Source organism: Mus caroli, chromosome X (assembly GCF_900094665.2).
Source record: "Mus caroli chromosome X, CAROLI_EIJ_v1.1, whole genome shotgun sequence".
In the NCBI taxonomy this organism is placed as follows: domain Eukaryota; kingdom Metazoa; phylum Chordata; class Mammalia; order Rodentia; family Muridae; genus Mus; species Mus caroli.
In genome coordinates this window covers 100,902,158-100,910,849 of record NC_034589.1, presented here as the reverse complement: position 1 = coordinate 100,910,849, position 8,692 = coordinate 100,902,158, and positions in this window count along the sequence as shown.

The following is an 8,692-nucleotide window of genomic DNA, read 5'->3' as shown; positions in this document are numbered from 1 at the left end:
AAAAAAAAAAAAAAAAACCTTGGCTGCTTTGTCTGGCCTCAGTGGGAGAGGATGTGCCTAGTCCTGCAGGGACTTGAAGTGGCACTAGTGGGGTGGGGAAGTTGGGGGATACCCAGAGTAACTACCCATCCTCAGAGAAGAAGGCGAGGGGGAATGGGAGGAGAATCAGTGTGAGGGGCAACTGGGAGGAAAGGGGAGCTGATATTGAGATGTAAACTGAATAAATAATTTGTTAAAAGAAAATCCTAAATCTAAAACACTAAACATTTCAGATATAAGATATTCAATCTGTATCTACCAAACCCCAACTAAGGAACCCCTTCTCTGAGAGGTAAGAGAAAATTTAAGGTTCTCACTAAGCTATAAGACATTTCAACGTTTACAAGATAATTTTACTTACTTACAGAGATAGAGAAAGTGAAGGAAATACTGTACAATTTTTTATTTACCCTAAGAATTTGACTTTTTGAAAAAATAAGAGAGGTGATTTCAACCACAAATTGTGTATATCTTGGCTTCACGACAAGGAAAATATTCATAAAATAAGCAATTTTTCTATGTATAAGCTAGACACATTGGTGTATGCTTCACTGTCTATTTGATAGCTTTAGTCTTCAATTGTATTTAGATCCAAAATCAAATTCCCACCAATTTAACAAATTTCTTTGAGTATCTGGAGTAATAAATGACTAAGGGGCCCAGAAATAAATGAGACATTATCTCTGATTCATGAAACCTACAGATTTCTAATTGGAAAACTGGTTAGGCATGGGTCTGAATATCTTACCTCTGATGACAAATTATATAATTAATTAAGAGAAAGGTAGGACGTAAAACCATTTTAGAGGGGAAGACAAGTTCAGTATGCCTATAGCACAATTTGGTGGATAATTTTAGTTTATACATAGGTAGTCTGGGGAACAGGAAGAATTCAAGAGTAAAGATACAGAATATTAAGCTATGGTCTTTTTTTCCTTTTCCTTTTTTCTCTTTCTTTCTTTCTTTCTTTCTTTTTTTTTTTTATTTATTTTTTGGTTTTTCGAGACAGGGTTTCTCTGTGTAGCCCTGGCTGTCCTGGAACTCACTCTGTAGACCAGGCTGGCCTCGAACTCAGAAGTCTGCCTGCCTCTGCCTCCCAAGTGCTGGGATCAAAGGCGTGCGGCATCACTACCTGGCTTTAAGCTATGTTTTTAAAAGACACATTTATCTGGGCATGGTGAATATGCCTTTAATTCCCAACACTTGGGAGGGAGAGGCAGGCAGATTACTGTGAGTTTGAGGCCAACCTGGTCTATATAGTTCTAAGATAGCTAGGACTCCATAGAGAAACCCTTTCTCAATCAAAACAAAACAAAATAGAAAAGAATCTTTTAAATGAAGGGGTGAATCTTATCACTCAAGAGAACAGAATAGAATGAGGCAGGAAACTTAAAGCAGTTTTCTGAGAGATAGCCATGAAAGAGGAAGGCAGGATAATAGGAGCAGCAGAAAGGAGCCAGATCTAAAGAAATGTCCCTGATTCAACCTGAAGGATCCAATTTGTTTCTACACTGAAAACACATTGATGCAATAATAATGTATTTTCATAACCATAAATCCACAAAAGCAAAGAAAACAAGAGAAGTGACCACTGAGTTTGAGATACTGGAGAGCAGGGATCTTCTTGGTGACTAATGTCACAGCTGCAAGCACTGAGCATGATTGTTTATGGAAAACAAAGCAGATGGGGGGAAATGTAAGGGGATTACTGATTTTTATGACTCTGTGGAAAGCCTAATCAAAATCAGGAAGCCAACTGCTAAAATAGGTTGAGAAGTAAATTGATGGTAAATGATTATTGATGTCTTACACTAATCATTGCTTCAATAAGTCCGGATACAAAAAGAAATGGGACAAATAAAGACTTGGGTGTAAAGAGAAGAAATAAAAAAATGGTGTTTGTTCCAAAATCTTTGATACTGTAACAAATTTCTTATCTGTGAGAACACACAGATACAATACAGGGGAGGAAACGGTAAAAGATGAATGGTTATCAGGACATTAGCTGAGAAGATGGGAGAGGGCTGTCACCTTATGGAAGTTTTAAAAGAACTAGAAATGTAGGTCATCTGCTTAAAGTGAAGAAGCCAAAAGTGGGGCTCTGAGAAAAGAAATGAAGGTTTGGAACAGCTGCTGTGGGAAACACTAGCAGGAGCCAGCTATGGATGAGAAAAGGATTAAGGATAAGAGTTGAGGGTCCAGCTGAGGTTGAAAAGCATGTATTTGTAGTGGAGCCAATGAGCATGGATATGCAATTTTCCCCAGATAGGTCTTCATCAGCCTGGGAACAAGAACAGGCAAAGTGGACCACAAAACTGAGCCAGGACTGGGCAGGGATTGCCAAAGCTGTGATATGGAAGGTGAAGGAGTCAAAGGAATGGAAAATGCTTATGAGTGTCATTGAAATGGAGTCCAGAATAGGGAGGAAGGGAGAAGACAGGATGTGGCTGCTGGCCTAAGAGATTAAGTAAGGAAGAAAGGAATAGAGCTCCAAAGAAAAACAATTTGATTGATCACAAGGCCATTTCTTGGTGTTTGGGATATAAAATTCAGGTGACTATTGCCTGTGCAACCAAACCCTGAACATTTTTGGCTAGATACCTGCCAGTTTTCCACACAAGTACAGCGTTCATCAGGCTTAAATGACTGGTTTCTACTCTGAGTTAGTTCCCTGCAGTGCTCTTTAGTCCAGTTTTGCCATTGTTTTTAAGGTATTTCTTGCAACTAATCTTGGCCAATTCAGCCTGGGTGGGGGAAGGGGCTGAGGCACAATGAGGGGAAGTATGTATTTAATAATTTCCTTTTGTGGATGGCTCTGGGTCTGGCTCTGCCTCAAAGACCCTTTACTCTAAGGAACACAAAGAACATTTGGAAGCTATCAAGTTGCTGAGGGTCCCAAAGTGCAGCCTGCCCTGAAAAGAAAGCTCAGTTAATCTCCTTTCCAGCCCTCCTCTAGAGGGCAGCTGCTTCCCTCCTCAGTTTGGAAGCCCACAGCTTCTTGTCCACATAGCTGTTCACCATGTGTAGGCTGTGATTTTACAACAGTAGAGAGGGGCCAGTAGGGTAGAAATATTTACTCATGGAACAGAGAACACAGAAAACTTAAGGTCTGCCAATCTCCAACCCATAGAGGCTCCCTTCAGACCTCTGAATCATATCAGCAAAGAGAATCTTGTATTGATACCCACAAAGCTAGAGTGGATTCAAACATTTGCATTCATAATAATTGCTCTGTCTGCCATAAAGAACATATACAATGTCTTTGATTCCCTAGTTATGAATAAATTTCCCATACCTACTGATTCTAGTTCCTTGTTATTAAGTGGTTTAAAATTATAAAATGTTTCTGTTGGCGGGGGAGTGTTTCCAATGATTTTAAGTTTCCTAACTTTAGTTTATGGCAACATAAAGTATAATAGCTACATCTTCTGTTTTCAGGGACGAAACCTTATACTACAGAAGCTGCAGTGTAATTACGGTTTGTCACATTTGTCCTGATCTTCTTCACTGTTGGAAAACTAGAATTTACCAGGACTCTGTTAACAAGAACTTACCAGGACTCAGCAAACAATGGACTTCTCAAACAAGAATTTGTCAGGACTTCTCAAACAGATTATCTGTGCTAATGTTTCTTATTTATCAAATGGTGACCCTCCCCTCTCATACACATATATTGATATTCTATCATTTCTCATTATAAAACTCTGCTCTGATTTTATGCTCCAAAGCATAAATGTTCTGAATGTCTCTCTCCCCATTTTAGCCCCAAATTTTGTAATTTGATCATATTTATCTAATTAAAAAGTAAGACCAAGACAAGGCTTTCAAAGGGAAAAAACATTAAAGTTCTGTGAAACAGCTGTTCAAGAAAGAAGCACTTTGACTACGACTCTTGCATTTTTTGCTGGGGGGATATAAAGAGCTAATTTTGATATTAATACGTGAGTTTTTTAAAAAGAGAAATGTGTTGAGGGAAATATTTTAAGAGACCATAGCTATCATAGAATATAGGTTGTCTGAGCATTTTGAAGAATCTATGATTAAAATGTCAGAAGTATGACTATAAGTTTACATAAAAGAGGTACTATGTCCAGTTTTACCCATTTACACCAAACCATAGCAATCTTATTTAAGACAAAGACCTTTGACTCTCTTGGTGGTAAAATTAAACTTCCTAAAATAAATGCTCTTTGAAGACTTATTAAAATATCCCACGGAACAAGATCTGAAGAGTGTGCAAGAAGAAAACTGCTGCTTAGTAACTAGTTTGTTTACTAATTCAAACCTATATACATCTTTCCATTTTGCTCTCTCTTTATAAAAGAAATTATATAAAATAAGTTTCTGTGAGCATGAATATATGCTGCACATTCTGCTTTAAGTTTAAGGTACAAGGAAAATATGTTCTTTTATTATCTCACCCCCCTGGGGGCTGTCTTTAGCTGCTTTCATTTTATTTCATTTTGGATTCTTATATCCTGTTACTTCTTTCAGGTAAATGTTTGTAACCTTGGCATCTCTTTCCATAGCAGCGCCTTTGGTTTATGAGCTTTCATGCCCCAAAGTGCAGCACACTCAGAAGAAAAAGGTCTTTCAAAAGTCTGACATAAAGAGGTTCTGGACTATAGAGAGAGCCATTCTAAGACATGGTCATTAAAAAAATTCTCTCTTACCATAAACCAGAACATGCCAGTGACTAGGAGTTGGGGGAAGAAGCTCTCCAGCTGCACTGTTTATAATTGTAAAGAAAGAAAGACAGCAGTCACTTTGAGATAAATATGTGCATGTTGCAGCATTTGTCAGGCTTACTTGGCAGCTCCAAGAAAATAAATTTAAACAATTTGAAAATGTTAGGAAGATTACAAGACTACTATATTTTAAAATGTTTATAGGTTAGTTTTTGCAGAGAAAAAAAAAGAAAACAGCATCATTTAATGGAACAAGAGCATTTATTGCAAAAGAAGCCAAGAAGTCTGTTTTTCAAGAATATTTGCAATAGGAAAAAGTACCCAAAAGACAGCCCTTTTTGTAGCAAAGCTGGAAACCTTTTCTGGGTGATTTAAAATGCTCTCCAGTGAACCATGGCCAATTTATGATTAAAAGCAGAAATAAAAACTGAATAAAATTGCAAAGTGTCTTTTTGGTAGAGTTTTCTTTTTCAGAAATCTATAATAGGTCTGATTTATGTCTTATCCAGATCCAAAATGCTGGTAAGTCACTAAAATTGCCTTTAAAGAGGCAATTTATTAAGGACTCAATCCCTAACTATAAGGCCATAGTAAACTAGTATTCAAAATAGCTGCCAGTCCAGCTGGTAGCAGGCTATTTTAATACCTCGAAAGTGGAAAAGGCAGCATATCTTGACAATGGGCAACTCACTTCTTAGGCCAAATAGATACTCTTGTATATGGTATGAAACCTAAAAATTTTCATAAAACTATTCTGACCCAAAATATATCCCCAGGAGCCTGATTTGTTGATTTAAATTTTCACCATGACAGTCTCTACTTGAGGTTCAGGATACTGTTCTAACTTTGAAAAATAGCATGCAAATAACTATAGAAAAAATTGTAGGCTCATTATGTGTCCCTTTGCAGAGGGAAGAACTTGAACAATAACAGAATACTAACACTGTGTGTGTATGATAAAATAATGGATGGTGGGTAAAAGAAATTCTGAGTTTGCAGTTGGTTCCGACTTAAGAGATGAACCTGCATGCTAAGGACATGGGGACTGGGGAGATTAAGATACCATGTGGAAGAAAGAACCCTGACTTGAGTTAAAACACATAGCTCTAGTCTCCTTCCTATAAACATTCTGTGACATTAGATAATGTGCTTGCCCTTTCCTACATTCAAATTTCTCCATCTATCTTAAGGTGATTAAGTAGAAAATTAACCTTTGAAATCCTATTCAACTTTCTCCTACCTAGAAAAGCAAGTATAGAAAAAAAAAACTGGATATTTGACCATCTTATCCAGTGCCCACATCAACTCCTGAGCATCAAATAACCTTCTGTGAAGATACTACAGAAATAAAGTGCATCAGTGGGACCCATTTCAAAAGAGTAGCAACTCTTTCTGTCAAGGAATCAACTTTCTCCCACTGTTCTTAGGCTGTCATGATTTCAAATACTAAAGACAAGTATTATCCTCATAAAAAAAATTGGGGCCAGTTTTCTCAACGTGACACAGCAAATACACAACAAACTCAGGCCACATTTTTTTCTATCTTTATTTTATTATATTTTGTTTAACTTAAGACCTCAAGTGTATCAAAACATCAAATACCTTTATTTTCCTAAGAAAATTCTCAAATATGTGATGTAATAAGACAATAAAAACATGGAAGTGATCATAAGGCTGACAGGCTAAGTAAAAAGATAGAAAACACTTAGGGGCTGATGAATTTCTTCTTGGCAATATGGGATTGCCTTCTATGGTTAGCCTTCAAGAATGTTGCACAATCTATGTTGAAATGCCCTGTTATGCTGTCACATCTCCTTAGAGACTAGGCCTTAATTTAAAAGAGTTCACTAGCAAGAAATTTAACTCAGATTAAGCCCACAATACCCAAGACTTTTTATCCCATGCTTTTGCATTAAACATCGAGCAATAGTGAAAAACAACTCACCACTACCACCTGCTTTTCAAAACTTTTCAGAGCTGTAAGGCTAAGCATCACAGTTGAATCCACTTTCTTTGTTCTGCATTCTTTCAGCTCATTAACCTAATCTTATCTTGACCATCTTGTTTGATTTAGATTTGCTTTGGCCCCTTCTTATTGGACAATAAAACATGTTCAGGCTTATCCATTGTCATTAGCAGGTGGTTAGTTCCTGCTGATAATTCTGAGTTGTTTCAGCAAATCTATTCCCTGCATTTAAACTGCATTTTAGTAGTTCATCTTGCAAAAGAAAGGCACTCTCTTTGTAAGAGAGAAGGTCAGAAGCTTTGGTTGGGATACAACTTAAAGGAAAAATGTTACTATGCTCAAAGTACATTATGTGTTTCTATGAAAGTATCCTTATGAAATCTGTCACCAGTACAATGAATATATATCAGTTACAAATACTATTAAAATTGTTTCATTTTTGACGGTTTACTGCCATTTTACCACTATAATGTATTTAGCCTACTGAAAACATTTACCCCAGTTGCTTATTTATGTGGGGATATAACTGAATAAGAAACTAGAAAATGGGGATTTTTATTATTTTACTTATTTACACTTCAAATGTTGTCCTCCTTTCCTGTCTCCCCTCCACAATACCCCTCCCCTGTCCTGTTCTACCTGCCCTCTCCTTTGCCTTTAAAAGGGTACTCCCCCACCCACCTACCCACCCACTCCAGCCTCACTGCTCTAACATCCCACTTCTCCGGAGCCTCAAGCCTTCACAGAACCAAGTGCCTCCCTTGATGCCAGATAAGGCAACCCTCTGCTGTGTAGCTGGAGCCATGGATCCACCCATGTATTAGTTTCGGTTGATGGTTTAGACCATGGGAGGTCTCAGGGGTCAAGTTAGTTGATATTGTTGTTCATCCTATGGGGTTGCAATCCCCTTCAGCTCCTTCAATTCTTGCATATCTCTTCCATTGGGGTCCCTGAGCTCAGTCCAAGGATTGGCTGTGAGTGTCTACATCTGTCTTAGTCAGATGCTGGTGAAGCCTCTCAGAGAAGAGCCTTATTGGGCTTCTGTCTGCAAGTAGTTCTTGACATCAGCAATAGTGTCAGGGTTTGGTGTCTGAGAAAGGGATATATCTCAAGGTAGGGTAATCTCTGGATGGTGTTTCCTTCAGGCTCTGTTCCCTATTTTGTCCCTGCAGTTCTTTTAGACAGGAACAATTCTAATTCAAAAATTTTGAGATGGGTGAGTGGCCCCTTCCCTCAACTTGGGGTCATGCCTATCTACTGGGGGTGTGTGTGTCTATCTCCCCTCTCTGGGTATTTCTGCTTATGCCATCAACATTGAGTTCTGAGAGCCTTTCAAATACCTGGTGTCTGGGACTTTCTAGTGGTAGTCCCATTCACCTCCCCACCCCAATGCTACATATTTCTATTCATCCTCCTGGTCCTCTGAACTTCTCTCCTGTATCTTCCCATACCCGACCCTGCCCCCCCTTTTCCCTCCACCTCCCCTCTTCCACCCAGAACCCTTCCTCTGCCTCCAATGATTATTTTGGTCCCCCTTCTAAAGGGGATTGGGACATCCATACTTGACCTGTATATTGGTGAGAGTGGGGTGTTGAAGTTTCCCATTATTATTGTTTGAGGTTCAATATGTGCTTTGAGCTTTAGTAAAGTTTCTTTTATGAATGTGTATGCCCTTGAATTTGGGGCATAAATGTTCAGAATTGAGATTTCATCTTGGTGGATGTTTCCTGTGATAAATATGAAGTGTCCTTCCCCATCTCACTTGATAATGTTTGGTTGAAAGTCTATTTTATTGCATATTAGAAAGGCAACTCCCCAGGACCACAGGCCTCTTCCGGCTGGACCAGCACCGGGGTAGCTAGAGCGCAGGGTCGGCTGACACCCGCCAGCTACCCACGACCCCCACCACAGGATTTTGAGACTGCTGGTGAGTGGAAAACAGCTTCTGCTCCAGTCCAATCACGCGGGACCTGAGACTGCTTTGGTTGGGGAGGCAGAA